The sequence below is a fragment of the Dipodomys merriami genome, unplaced genomic scaffold (assembly GCF_024711535.1).
Source record: "Dipodomys merriami isolate MVZ:Mamm:240054 unplaced genomic scaffold, mDipMer1.0.p SCAF_975, whole genome shotgun sequence".
NCBI lineage: Eukaryota > Metazoa > Chordata > Mammalia > Rodentia > Heteromyidae > Dipodomys > Dipodomys merriami.
The window spans coordinates 131434-147004 of record NW_027206596.1 but is presented as its reverse complement, the minus strand read 5'-3'; the positions used below and the strand labels follow the sequence as shown (position 1 = coordinate 147004).

Below are 15571 nucleotides of genomic sequence, written 5' to 3'. Positions count from 1 at the left end.
GCATCTCTCATTTTTGAATGACCCTAAGTGATAATTACATGCCGTCATGTTTTAAACCAATATGCGACTCAGTAGATGAACTAAGTGACAAAATGTGGTTTATGTATGCACGGTGGAATTCTTTTTTTTTTAATATTATTTTATTTTATTTCAGAACATACTGTACAGAGGGGCTACAATTACATGGGCAGGATAATGCATATATTTCTTACCAAGCATTGCAGCCTCCTCCTTTGTTTACCCTTCACCTCCCTTCCCAGCCTCCCCCCTCCCCCCACCCAATTATACCCCCCTCCCCCCCCGACATTGTAAAGCTGGTTTTGACATGACATTTTGTACTTCTCATTGTTGCAACAGGTCCACCTGAATCCTTAAACGACTTGTTTGGCCCCATCTCCTCCACATGTTATACTGACATCAAATATAGTGAAAGCGGGGGTTACACTGTGGGGGAGGGACATACAAAGCAACAAAGAAATAATCTTATAAATGCGTTAGAAACATATGCATGAAAGAAACGAGAACATTAAAATACATATTTAAGGGTTCATTTTCCTAACATCACATTATCTGACCTTTTCCGCTTGACTCATACCTATACTAGATATTGCAAATAAGGGAAACCATGGGACCTATGCTTCTTTGGGCCTGGCTTACTTCACTTAATATAATTTTTTCCAAGCCTTTCCATTTCCTAACAAATGGGGAAATGTCATTCTTTCTGATGGAGGCATAGAATTCCATTGTGTATATATACCACATTTTCTTGATCCATTCATCTACTGAGGGGCATCTGGGTTGGTTCCATATCTTAGCTATGGTAAATAATGCTGCAATAAACATAGTTGTGCTGGTAGCTTTAGTGTGGTCTTGTTTGTAAACATTTGGGTAAATGCCCAAAAGTGGGATTGCTGGATCATAGGGGAGATCTATGTGAAGTCTTTTGAGGAACCTCCATACTGCTTTCCAAAGTGGTTGAACAAGTTTACATTCCCACCAACAATGGAATTCTATACTTCAAATTCATACGGAAATGGAAAGACTTGGAAAAATCCTACAAAGTAAAATAAACAAGACACAAAGAAATAGATTCCGTTGTTTCCTCATTTGTAATAAGTAGGAAATGTCTAGGATAGTGCTAGCAGTTGAGCAGAATTGCTCAATAACTATGTATGTATGACCATATAAGATGATGATGAGCAAAATGGACTCCTGGATATGGGAACAGAATTTTCTGTTTGTGGTTGTTGTTTTTAATGTACTATGTGATTCCTTTTTTCTTTTGTGTTTTCCCTTTGGTTTATCCCTGTTATATTTGATTTCAATATCCTGTGTATTGTATATACATTTATCTTAATTTAGCAAGGGAAGAGGAACAATGAAATGGCAAGACAAAGAACAAAGGGCAAACCAATGCAATAGCAATACTCACAAAACAACATGTTGGAAATTTACATTAAACTTATGTGGTGTATTGGGGTAAAGGAAAAGTGTGAGAAAAATGAGGGAGGGGTAAAAAAAGTAGCACATATTATGTATTCACTACCTTATAATTACTGCAACCCCTTCTATATATCACCTTGACAATAAAATTAAATTAAAATTGAGCTGTATAAAATATAATTTCATTGTATTGGTATAGTAATTTTATTCTAAGTGTATTACCTTTTAAAGAAATGAACATTTTGGCTGCTAATTTGATTTAATTATCCCTTTATGAGAGGGTCATCAACTTGAATATTATCAAACAATACAATATTTTTAGAATATACTTGTCATTATTTTGGAAAAAAATTGTTTTAGTATTGTCTCATACTAAAACAGAAAAAGTTCAATTCTATGGAAACACTTAACTTTTCAAACTTAATAATTGTTAGGAGGACAGAATATATGTGTTCTTCAACATTCCTATTATTACTAGCTATTCATATTCAAATTCTGAACATGCCACACTAGAGACATTCAAAACAGTACCTGTTTGCATTTTATTTAATTCTGTAATAAGTGCAGTTTTCAGTGAGGCGTTACATATTTAAATTCAACAGAAAAAATAACCACAGTCTGGTAGAAGTTAAAACGATGAAGTATCTATATTAATTCCTCTAGAGTAAACATTTGTTTATCAAGTAAGCCATTATTTAGATAACCATCAATCCCAAGATTTTATGCCATAAAGTCATCCTAGCTCAACAATTTCCAACTTGTAATGTGCACGTTAAAATTCCTTAAATTCACAACATGACTAGCATATAAGTATTGTGAAAAATACTACACTACTGCTAATGTGATGCCCTTCGTACACTAAACACTACACTAAACTTTGCTGCATCATTTTCCACCCAGTGTTACCCTTGAGATCAGAACACTTGCAAATATTATTTATAATTACATATTTTATCTATCATAGATAATCAGGAGATCTGAATGTCTGAATATTAAGATCTGAAGATTCTGGTTCAAATCCCACCCAGGAAGGACGGTTCCTTAGATGCTTACCTCCAATAAACTGGTCACGAAAAGCCTGACACAAGTGGCACTGAGGTTCAAGTGGTAGAGCAGTAGCCTTGAGCAAAAACAGTCTCAGGAACAGTGCCCAGGCCTAGAAGTTAAGCCCTAGGACAAACCAAATAACAAAAACAAAATAAAAACAAACCCTAACCGTAGCATTTTTCTCATTGTATACAGAGGTACATAATTAAGGAAATTTCTTCCTGTGTTATGTATTGGTAGAAAAAAAAAAAAGATGTCACGCAATTACTCTCTTCATACCATGTTACACCAAAGTCTCAAAAAGTTGCTCTTTTGGTAAATTTATAAATTAATAGTATCAATTTGTTGACAACTTTATCTAGATTATTCACATTATCATGTTACTTATGAACTGTTGAAATTAACTGTTAACTAACTACTAATTATACCTTACTTGAAATAATATTTTAGGCAAATAGAATGCCATAATAATTTGTGAATTTGTAAATTAAATCTCTACTTAAAAACAATTTTATACGATCCTATAGAATATTAAATTACAAACAAAAATATTTATTTTAAATCTAAATTCTTATTTAGCCAGGTCTACAAAGTCCTACATTAAATGAACTTTCCTATTTCTCTAGGCTTAAGCTTTTGTAATCCAACATTTCTTTAGAATCTAACAGAATGATGGTTGCTTTTTCAAATTCTTGGTTGGGAATCATGAGCTCTTTTGCATCTAGTAATATTCTGTAATGAAGGCGACATTTAAACACAACTGTAATATTCTGTAATGAAGGCGGCATTTAAACACAACTGAGGATTATATGAGTTGCGTTTCAATAGGAAATTTGACTTCTCAAAATATATTGACAAAATTAGCCCAAATTTCCAACTGTGTATTCCTTTCTGGCTTATTTTTTATTCCTCTTTTGTTTGTTTTATTGAGACAAATTATACTACCTAGTCCACTGAAAGTATCACTACGTCATTCCACTCTCTAATCACCTGTCTTATTCTGAGTGCTAGAATTCCTGGCTTGTATCACATTGTCCTACAATAGTTTTCTTTTTTTATTTAATCTAGATACAGACTAGCAATTCTGAATTTCTCCAATAATATTTTCCGTTAGACTGATGGCTCAGATTGTTCATGTACTATTTTCAAAGATGTTCTAACATTTGAAACAGGATATGAACCTTTTCAGATGCTGTGAAGGGGTCTCTGATTCATTCCTCCCCGGATCTGATCCCTTTATTAATGATGAGTTGACTTTCTTACTATCTTTGTTCTCACCTATGTAATATTCTCAAGCTTTTTGGGGAAATTTCACTTGAGGACTTTCTAATATTAAAAATTATCACTTGATTTTATTCTTACTAAGGATATATTTTCTAACTTTTCTACATAATCTGACAGTTGTTCCATATGTGTGTTAGAACATATAAGTGCCTCTGTGTGTATGTGCGTGTTTGTATGTATATATGTATGCAAAAACCTCAAGCTCTTCTTCAGCACTCTTGCTCATAACTAGTATTCCATCACTTGAGACATTCTTCTAATGCATCTTTTGGCCGGTTAATTATAGTGTCTCAAAGACTGTTTTGCCCAAGCTGGATGCAAACTGAACTTCCCAGACTCCTTTACATTCTTAAGTTTTATTTCTCCATGGGTATCAACTTTTGAACTACAACCATTTTTGTGAGTGTAAAATCTAATCTGTTTCACAGATTTGTATCTCGAGTTCATATAAAGACAGATGACTATACACATTACTTATGCTGAGTATACACTGTTAGAAATGTGATCCTAAGCAGGTTTCAAGTGGTTCACACTGGTAATCCTAGCTAATTAGGAGGCTGAGATCTGAGGATTGCAGTTCAAATCCAGTATGAGTAGAAAAGTTTCTGAGGCATTTATCTCTAATTAACCAACAGAAACCTGGAAGTGGTGTGAGGCTCAAAGGTAGAGAAAAAGTTTTGAGCTGAACAATAGAGGGACAGGGCCCAGGCCTAGATTTCAGGCCCCACTACCATCAAAAAAAAAAAAAAAAAAAAGAAAGAAAAGAAAAAAAAAAAAGAAATGTGATCTTAGCCACTAGTTCATTGCTAGTATAATTCCTGTGCACTCGACATGGCCTTTTTTCCAGTTAAGTCCATGGTCTTATATATGAATTGCTTGGAACCAGAATTATTCTTCCATTCTACTTTTTACAAATTTGAATGATTAGCTATAATGATTTAGAGCTATTAGAAGAAAGAGAGTGGTCTCATCCTTCATGTTCCACTTAGTAGTAATGCTTTCTCTATGTCACTCCCATAGATCTGCATACTGGCCATGGCTTTATTATTTCAAAATTGTCTTATTTGCAGAGTCTTCTATAGTGTATAGAACCATTTTACTTAAATACAGAATTTCTCTTCTCCTATTCCTATTGTTTCTCCTTCTGTTACCTTATGTACACTTGGGTAATACTACACAACACAAACACTGAAAAAATTTTTCTGAGAACCTTCTTCCCACTTAAAATAGGTCTTTTTTTAAAATTTAATTTAATTTTATTTGAGAAGATACTGTACAGAGGAGTTACAATTACATGGGGAGGATAATGCGTACATTTCTTACCAAGCATTGCAGCCTCCTATTTTGTTTACTCTTCACATCCCTTCCCAGCCTCCCCCCTCCCCCCAATCCCAATCCTTCTCCTTCCCCAACTTCCACCTCGCCCCCCGCACCGACGTTGTCAAGCTCGTTTTGGACATGACAACTTATACTTCTCATTGTTGCAACAGGTCCACCTGTATCCTTAAACAACTGGTTTTTCCCCATCTCCTCCACAAGTTATACTGACATCAAATGTAGTGAAAGCAGGGGATATACTGTGGGGGAGGGACATACAAAGCAACAAAGAGATAATCTTATAAATGCGTTAGAAACACATGCATGAAAGAAAAAAACATTAAAATACACATCTAAGGGTTCATTTTCCTGACATCACATTATCTGACCTTTTCCGCTTGACTCATACATATACTAGATATTACAAATAAGGGAAACCATGGGACCTATGTTTCTTTGGGCCTGGCTTACTTCACTTAATATAATTTTTTCCAAGTTTTTCCATTTCCTAACAAATGGGGCAATATCATTCTTTCTGATGGAGGCATAGAATTCCATTGTGTATATATACCACATTTTCTTGATCCATTCATCTATTGAGGGGCATCTGGATTGGTTCCATATCTTAGCTATGGTAAATAATGCTGCAATAAACATAGTTGTGCTGGTAGCTTTAGTGTGGTCTTGTTTGTAAACATTTGGGTAAATGCCCAAAAGTGGGATTGCTGGGTCATAAGGGAATTCCATGTGAAGTCTTTTGAGGAACCTCCATACTGCTTTCCAAAGTGGTTGAACAAGTTTACATTCAAACCAAGAATGAAGTAAGGTTCCATTCTGTCCACATCCCCTCCAGCATCTGTTGTTGTTAGAGTTCTTGATTTTTGCCGTTCTAACGGGAGTGAAGTGATATCTCAATGTTGTTTTGATTTGCATTTCTTTTATGGCTGGGGATGTTGAACATTTCTTCATGTGTCTATTGGCCATCCTTCTTTCTTCTTCAGAGAAGTTTCTCTTTAAGTCTTTCACCCACTTATTTATTGGGCAGTTGTTTCTTTGCGGATTTGTTGTTGGGGGGTTTAATTTTTTGAGTTCCAAGTATATTTTAGATATGAGACCCTTGTCCGTTGTATGGCTAATAAATATCTTCTCCCAATCCGTGGGCTTTCTATTGATCTTGCTAGCTATGTCATTTGCCCTGCAGAAGCTCTGCAACTTTATGCAATTCCATTTGTCCAACCTTTCTTTGATTTGTTGTGTTTCCGGGTCTCTATTCAGAAAATTTCCACCTGAGCCAAGGAGACCTAGGGTTTCTATCACCCTCACCTAGGAGAAAATAAAAATAAGAGCATTGTAGTATAAGAAACAAATTATATTAAAAGATGCCAATATAAACTATCATGAACAACACACACCTAGTATTTGTTTCTCATACCTGTAACACTAACTATAGCAAGGATTATATATGTGAGCCCGAGGCACCAAGCAGTTCATCATTTCAAAAATGTCTATTTGAAGACAGGTGCCAGTGTCTCATGCCTATAATCCCAGCTACTCACGAGGCTTAGATCTGAGTATCACAGTTCAAAGCCAGTCCCCATAAGACTCTTATCTCCAATTTGCAACTCAAAAACCAGAAGTGGCCTGTGGCTCAATTTGAGCACAGAGGCACAGGGAAAGTGCCCAGGCCCTGAGTTCACCCCACAACTGACTCAAAAAATAAATAAACTTTTTAATGGCTGAATTTCTTGTGAATTAAAATGACAGGTGTGTTATACAATTCTATAGACTACAACAGATTTCGTTATATTTGCAGTTAGAAAAAGCAACAGCACCTAACTAAAGGATTTTTTTTTCATAAACTGGGGCAGACTGGTCTTTAATTAGAGGAAATTGCTGGACTCATATATAGTTTTTTTTGGTTGGTTTTTGTTTTAATTTTAGAACAGGATGAGAAACATTATTTCTGCCAATGGTCATTTGGATATGTTTAACATCATTCACAGGCCATGTAGAATTAACAGTAAAGACAAGACACAGTCAACTGGCAATAAACCTACTCGTTTTTATGCCATGTTCCAAGGGAATTGTTTAGCTTATATGTCCCTATGGCCTATAGTTTCAATTCTTGTTTTAATCAAAATACAAGTATGTTCTACCAATTCAGATTTTAGCCAGGCAATATGTAGTATTAGTGCTAAGAGTCGAGGAAAATTGTAACACAACCAGGGAAGCATAAAACCAACACTTTAGTAGCTGGACACTGAAGACTCAGGCCTATAATCCTAGCTACTCAGGAGGCTGATGATCACAGTTCAAAGACAGCAGGAGTGAGAAAATTTGTGACTCTTCTCTTCAATTAACAACCAAAAAGCCATAAAGGAAGCTGGGGCTCCAGAGGTAGAGTAGCCTTGATTAAAAAACCCAGGGGCAGCACACAATCATGATTTCAAGCTGAAGGTCAGGTACACAAATAAAAAAAAAACATCAACAACAACAAAAAAAGAAACTGGGAGAAAGCTAAGGAAAGGTTGCCATTGTCTATAAGAAAAATATACACATGACATGAATTGTGGAATGGTAAACTCACTGTACACACCTTAGTAACAAGTACATTTAAAAAATAATCTGAGAAATCCCAAAGCCATGGGCCTTATGATGTGCATCTGCTTTCCAGAATTTCAAAGTTCCATCATCTGAGCTGGTACCTCACGGGTTGAAGCCCAGGAAGATTAGTAAATATGAGGGCAGAGATCTTTTCAGAATGTCCCACCAAATCTTTGCTTATGTTAGGCAAAAAACGAAACAAAGCAAGGAAAATAGACTTTAAGGTTAATTAGGCTGCTATTAAAGATTCAGATGTTGGTATACTTTGTGGAAGGGAAGGGAAAAATGGTTTAAATAGGGATGCAGGTGGAGCCATTCCAACACTGAGATGTACAACATTTTATGTCAAAAAATGAACTTTACAAATTTGGCGGGGGAGGTGGGGGATGGGAAGGGATAGGAAGGGGAAACAAAGGAGGAGGCAACAATGCTTCATAAGAAATGTACTCATTACCTTGCTCATGTAATTGTAACTTCTCTGTATGGTATTTTCACAATTAAAAAAATTTAAAAAAAAGATTCCAGGCAAAATTATACTGTTACATGATAAGTTAGTACATATGTTTTGTAGATACTGAACACACATGTGTCAGAAAAAATATCCATGGATTCAAAACTGGAAACACTGAAGTGTCAAATCCCACATAAATCCAAAGACATTAATTGTTGGAGATTTTAACACACCACTCTCCCCACTAGATAGATCAACTCGGCCAAAACTCAACAGAGAAACCACAGATCTAAACAGCTGCATAGATCAACTAGATTTAACAGACATTTCCCGAATATTTCACACAGCAGCATCAGAATAAACGTTCTTCTCAGCAGTACATGGAATATTTTCTAAAATAGACAACATTTTAGGCCACAAAGCAAACTTGTCCAAATTCAGAAACATTGAAGTTATACCTTGCATTCTCTCTGACCACAAGGGAATAAATTTTGAACTCAACACCAAAAGCCACCAAAGAAAGTCCGGTATCATATGGAGGGGGAACAACACACTGCTGAATCACGAGTGGGTCATGGAAGAGATTAGAAAGGAAATTGAAATGTTCATGCTATTCAACAAAAATGAGCACACAAATTACCAGCTACTCTGAGACACAGCAACGGCAGTACTCAGAGACAAGTTTATAGCTCTGAGCTCCTACATCAACAAATTGGAGAGATCTGAAACCAACAATTTAATGACACATCTAAACCTCCTTGAAAAAGAGCAGCAAGTTAAACTCCAATCCAGTAGACGGAAAGAAATAATTAAAATTAAATCAGAATTAAATGAATTAGAATAAAAAAACTATAGAAAGAATCAACAAAACAAAGAGTTGGTTTTTCGAAAATATTAACAAAATTGACAGACCCTTAGAAATCTTATCAGAAAAAGAAGAGAATACACCCAAATTAATAAACTCAGAGATGAGAATGGAAACATCACCACGGAAACAACCAAGATTCTGAACATTATAAGGGAATATTTCTCAAAACTTTATGCTAATAAGTTTGACAACTTGACAGAAATGGACCATTTCCTAGCAAATATTGACATGACAAAACAAAACCAAGATGAGTTAAACCAGCTTAACAGGCCAATATCAAGCATTGAAATAGAAACAGAAAATAAGAGACCTCCCAGCTAAGAAAAGTCCAGGACCAGATGGTTTTCAAGCGGAATTTTACAAGGACTTCAAAGCAGAGCTCACACCAATACTCCTCCAACTCTTCAATGAAATTGAAAGTTCACTACCGAACACACTCTATGAAGCCATCATAACCCTCATCCCAAAACCAGGCAGGGACTCATCAAAGTAAGAGAAGTATGGACCCATTTCTTTGATGAACATTGATGCAAAACTTTTCAACAAAATTTTGGCCAATCGACTTCAACAATTCATACAAAAAATCATACACCACGATGAAACAGGATTCATTTCAGAGATGCAAAGACGGTTCAATATACGCAAATCGATTAATATTATACATCACATCAACAGGAGCAAGGATAAGAACCACATGGTTATCACAATAGATGCAGAAAAAGCATTCGACAAGACCCAACACCCCTTTATGATGAAGGTTTTGGAAAAATTAGGAATCCATGGGACATTCCTCAATACAATAAAGGCTGTATATGACAAACCTACAGCCAGCATTATACTTAATGGTGAAAAACTAAAGCCATTTCCTCTTAACTCAGGAACAAGACAAGGATGTCCACTCTCTCCACTTCTCTTCAATCTAGTAATAGAATGCCTTGCTACAGCAATAAGACAAGATGCAAACATAAAGGGGTTCCAAATAAGGAAAGAAGAAATAAAACTCTCCCTCTTTGCAGATGACATGATCTTGTATTTAAAGAATCCCATAGACTGCACTCCCAAATTTCTCAAACTGATTCAAAAATTTGGCAAAGTAGCAGGGTATAGAATTAACCCTCAAAAATCAATGTCTTTTCTCTATGCAAACAATGAGAAAAGTGTGGCTGAAATTAGGAAACTAACTCCATTTGTAATAGCCCCTCAAAAAATAAAATACCTAGGAATTAACTTAACCAAAGAATTGAAGGACCTCTATGATGAAAACTTTAAAATCTGAAAAAGGAAATCCAAACAGAACTTAGAAAATGGCAAAACATCCCATGCTCCTGGATTGGAAAGATTAACATCACGAAAATGGCATGACTTCCCAAGGTTATCTACAAATTCAATGCAATACCTATCAAAATTCCACCCTCATTCTTCAAAGAAATAGAAGAGGCAATCCAAAAATTCTCATGGAACAATAAAAGACCCCGAATAGCAAAAATGCTCCTCAATGGAAAGAACACTGCTGGAGGAATATCAATACCAAATTTCAAACTCTACTATAAAGCCATAATAATCAAAACCACTTGGTACTGGCACAAGAACAGACCTCAGGACCAATGGAATATAAATGAAAACCCAGAAATGAACCTACATGCATATAGCCAACTAATCTTTGATAAGGGAGCTAACATAATAGAATGGAAGAAAGACACCCTCTTCAGAAAATGGTGCTGGCAAAATTGATTAACTACTTGTAGAAAACTAAAACTAGATCCTTATATATCACCCTGCACCCGAATCAACTCCAAATGGATTAAAGACCTCGAAGTCAAAGCAGACACTCTGAAAACATTACAGGATGGAATAGGAGAAACCCTAGGTCTCCTTGATTCAGGCCGAAATTTTCTTAATTTAGACCCAGAAACCCAACAAATCAAAGAAAGGTTAGACAAATGGGATTGCATGAAGTTGCAGAGCTTTTGCATGGCAAAAGTCATAGCTAGTAAGATCAATAGAAAGCCCACAGATTGGAATAAGATCTTCACTAGCCATACAACGGACAAGGGTCTCATATTTAAAATATACTTGGAACTCAAAAAATTAAATCCCTCAACAACAAATCCTCAAAGAAACAACTGCCCAATAAATAAGTAGGCTAATGACTTGAAGAGAAACTTCTCTGAAGAAGAAAGAAGGATGGCCAATAGACACATGAAGAAATGCTCAGCATCCCTAGCCATAAAAAATGCAAATCAAAATAGCATTGAGATACCACCTCACCCTAGCTAGAATGGCTGTAATCAAAAACTCTAACAACAACAGATGCTGGAGGGGATGTGGACAGAATGGAACCTTACTTCACTGTTGGAGGGAGTGTAAACTTGTTCAACCACTTTGGAAAGCAGTATAGAGGTTCCTCAAAAGACTTCACATAAATCTCCCCTATGACCCAGCAATCACACTTTTGGGCATTTACCCAAATGTTTACAAACAAGACCACACTAAAGCTACCAGCACAACTATGTTTATTGCAGCATTATTTACCATAGCTAAGATATGGAAGCAACCCAGATGCCCCTTAGTAGATGAATTGATCAAGAAAATGTGGTATATATACACAATGGAATTCTATGCCTCCATCAGAAAGAATGACATTTCCCCATTTGTTAGGAAATGGAAAAACTTGGAAAAAATTATATTAAGTGAAGTAAGCCAAGCCCAAAGAAACAAACGTCCCATGGTTTCCATAATTTGCAATATCTAGTATATGTTTGAGTCAAGCAGGAAAGGTCAGATAATGTAATGTTAGGAAAATGAACCCTTAGATAAGTATTTAAATGTTTTTTTTCTTTCATGCATTTGATTCTAACTCATTTACAAATTATTTCTTTGTAGCTTTGTATGTCCCTCCCCCACAATACAACCCCTGATTTCACTATGTTTGATGTCGGTATAATTTGTGGAGGAGATGGGGACAAATATGTTGGTTAAGGATACAGGTGGACCCGATGCAACTATGAGAAGTACAAGTTGTCATGTCAAAAACGAACTTTATAACTTTGGTGTGTGGGGGGCGGGTTTGGGTGGGGGGGCGTGCAGAGGCTGGGAAGCGATGTGAAGGTTCAACAAAGGAGGAGGCAGCAATGCTTGATAAGAGATGTACTCATTATCTTGCCCACGTAATTGTAACCCCTCTGTAGAATATGTTTACAAAAAATTAAAATTAAAATTAAAGAAAAAAGAAACACTGAAGTGTAAGGTATATTAATTAGGTAAGTTTCATTAGGTAGCCATCGAAATGAACACCACATGGTATTCAGTCAGGTAAAGTAGTTTATTTACCTAACTGCTGCCCATGCCATACATGGCAGAGCGGCATGTAAAAAAAGGTGGAGCAACCTAACCTAGTGTCAGGACATATCTAGGCCAAGGATTGGATGAGAAGTGTTACCAGAGGCTGACCAGGTTGTGACTTAGCAGGAGGGGGAGGTGGCTATCTCCAGGTGTGTCAGATACCTAGTTAACACATAAAGGGTGGAAACAGCCAAGAAATGGGGGGGGGGTGTCTGCATAGGGTCTGCACGCTGGGGCAGACCTAATACCAAATACAGGTAGTTCCTCTGGCATGTGACTTCTGACTCCATTCTCTATCACTTTCTTTCTTTCTTTCTTTCTTTCTTTCTTTCTTTCTTTCTTTCTTTCTTTCTTTCTTTCTTTCTTTCTTTCTTTCTTTCTTCCTTCCTTCCTTCCTTCCTTCCTTTCTTCCTTCCTTCCTTTCTTTTCTTTCTCCTTCCCTCCCTCCCTCTCTCTATCTCTCCTCTCTTTCAATCAACCTCCCACTCTCCTCTACCTCAGTATTCTCAACTCTCAAATAATGAACACTTGCTGAGTTGAACTCACAGGCTGGGAAGAACAGCTCAATTGGCAAATGTGAAATTTAATTTAATATTTCCTCACACCTCTACCACAGGTCACTGGAATCAAATTGTGAACACTTAGCAGCATGGCATTTCAAGCCTTTTGGAAGAGGAAAGCAAGCAAATACATTGCATTCTGTGAGGTCCACCCAGGGAAGATGAGGCAGAGTCCTTCCTCCTCTTGGCTAAATCCCAGCCCAGTTTCTGGATCAGGAGAGGTGACTGCCTCCAAGTGAACCAGGGATCTATATGACACAGGTACTGAGCAGCAACTTAGCCTCTTGTGGTGCTGAGATGAATGGCATGATTCAACATGATCCACTGTTTTGTTGAGATTGATACTTCCTAAATTTTTGGTATATATATATATATATATATATATATATATATATATGTATATATATATATATATATATATATTTATATATATATATTTATATACTAAGTGACATGTAAATAAAATAAAATGAATAAATTACAATGAATAAATTTAACGAACTGATACCATTTGCAAATAATTATTGTACCTTAATAAATTAATGTCTTAAAGTATCCAATGCTATATCACACTTACATGGATGTTGATCTTCTTCAGCGTTTTAATTTAATTTATTTATTTTATTTATTTTTTTTTTTGGGTCCAGTAGTTGAGTCTGATCTCTGGGCATGGTCGCTGTCCCTCAGCTCTTCAGCTCAAGGCTAGCACTCTACCACTTGAGCCACAGTACCAATTCCGGCTTTTTTTCCTGCTTATGTTGTGCTGAGGAATCAAACCGATGGCCTCATGCATGCAAGGCAAGCGCTCTACCACTGAACCACCTTCCCAGCCCCTTCAGCTTTTTTATGATATTGTTTTTTTTCTTTGTTGTTCAGATGAAAAAGCCTGCAAATAAATATACTTGTCTGACGTTCCTTTCTTTAGAAAATGAAAGGCAGTTTCATAATCTGGCTCTTTATGTGTCATCAAAATAATTTTTTTATAATTTCAAGTATATATTGTCTTAGACTTAGATCTCACTCATTTTCTTCTAAAAATACCTATGGGAAGGAGAAAATGAAGGATCATTCTGTTACTTTGGGAGCTTCTGTTCTTAAACACTGCAATAAATATTATGAATATCAACCTCTGAAACTATTCAGAAAGATGACTTGAAAGTTAACTTTCTACACACGCATGCTAGTCCCTCATCTAAATCACAGAACTTAAAATAAATAACATTTTAGCTGGGAGCCAGTGACTCATGCCTGTAATCCCAGATACTCAGGAACTGAGATCTGAGGATGGTAGTTCAAATCTAGCCCTAGCAGGAAATCTGTGACACTCTTACCTCCAATTAACCACCAGAAAACCAGAAGCGTCACTGTGGCTCAAGTAGTACAGTACTAGCCTTGATCTAAAGAGCTTAGGGACAGCACCCAGGCCTGGAGTTCAAGCCCCATGACCAAGAAAAATAAAAAAGGATAAAAAAGGGGGAAAGCAATTTTAACGCTATTATGCACATATGCACAAAAATTGTCTAGAAATAAAATTATAACAGCCCCAGGACTGGCAAAAAAAGAGATTAAAGTGAAATTGCCTTCAATCATTCATTTAGTCAATCTATACACAGGGCAGGCTCTTGGAATTCACATCACTAACTAAAGGGGTAGAATTTGAGAGGATCACAGTTCAGAACCAGTGTGCAAGGAAAGTAATAAGATTTTAATATCATCCTAAAGTCTTGCATGTTGGAATTCATTTGTGTTCCCAGCTGCTTTGAAGAAAGAACTGTGGAACTTAACCTTTGTTCAGCCATCAGCAAAATTGATAACCTATGAGCAAAGTAACTAAATTGATAAAGGATTGTTTTAATGGTAGAATACTTGTTGAGCAAACAAAATATCTAAATTCATACTCATTTCCTAAAAGAGGAAAGAAAAGTGAAGAAAGAAAGAGAAAGAAAAGATAATAGAGATGGAGGAGGAGAGAAGGGAAGGAAGGAAGGAAGAAAGAAAGAAAGAAAGGGAAGAAGAAAGAAAAGGAGAAAGAGAGGTATAAATAAACATCTCAGCATGTGTCAGATGTTAATAATAACCGTAAAACATTTTAGCTATAAATGCCATCATTTAATTCTCTGGACAGAGACATTTTGTATCAAGCCCTGTTGTACGGACTTGGGACCCCCAAATGTCCACGAGGGACCACAACCAATGCGAACAGCAAAAGAGTCGTTTATTTGCAAGCTCAAGCTTGGTCTTCCGTGCACTCGGTAACTGGTGCCGGTCAGAGTCCCCAAGCACAAAATCAGCATAGCTTTTATAGTATTGAGCAAACACTTTTAGGGAATTTCCACACAAGCAGTTACATGATTGGACTGAGTCCACCCTAACTGCACTGTCCTTTTTCTGAACTATTGCCATATTCTGTTCCTGGAACACTTGGGCAACTGCTCTGATTTCTTAATGGTGAGCAGAGTTGGTGGTAACCTGTGTTTTTTTTTTTTTTCTTTCTCTTGGGGTTAGTCTGAGGGCAGCCTAGCACAAGATGGTGGGGTTAATCTCAAATTGGAGTTACTTTGGCTCTTCATTCCCTCCTCTTCCAGACCATCGGGGACCAATCATGGTCCCCTAATTGGCACAGTCTTCTATATTTACAGATTGGTATTGGGATCT

At 36.5% G+C, this 15571-nt stretch overlaps 1 long non-coding RNA gene across 1 annotated transcript in view; it reads left to right on the top strand.

Moving 5' to 3' along the window:
* Positions 1-13217, top strand: part of LOC138822012 (uncharacterized) — a 53430-nt gene extending 40213 nt beyond the window's left edge. Inside the window, exon 4 of the long non-coding RNA XR_011370292.1 lies at positions 12973-13217. This is a non-coding gene — a long non-coding RNA (uncharacterized lncRNA). The remainder of the gene's footprint in view (positions 1-12972) is intronic.
* Positions 13218-15571: the final 2354 nt, after the last annotated feature.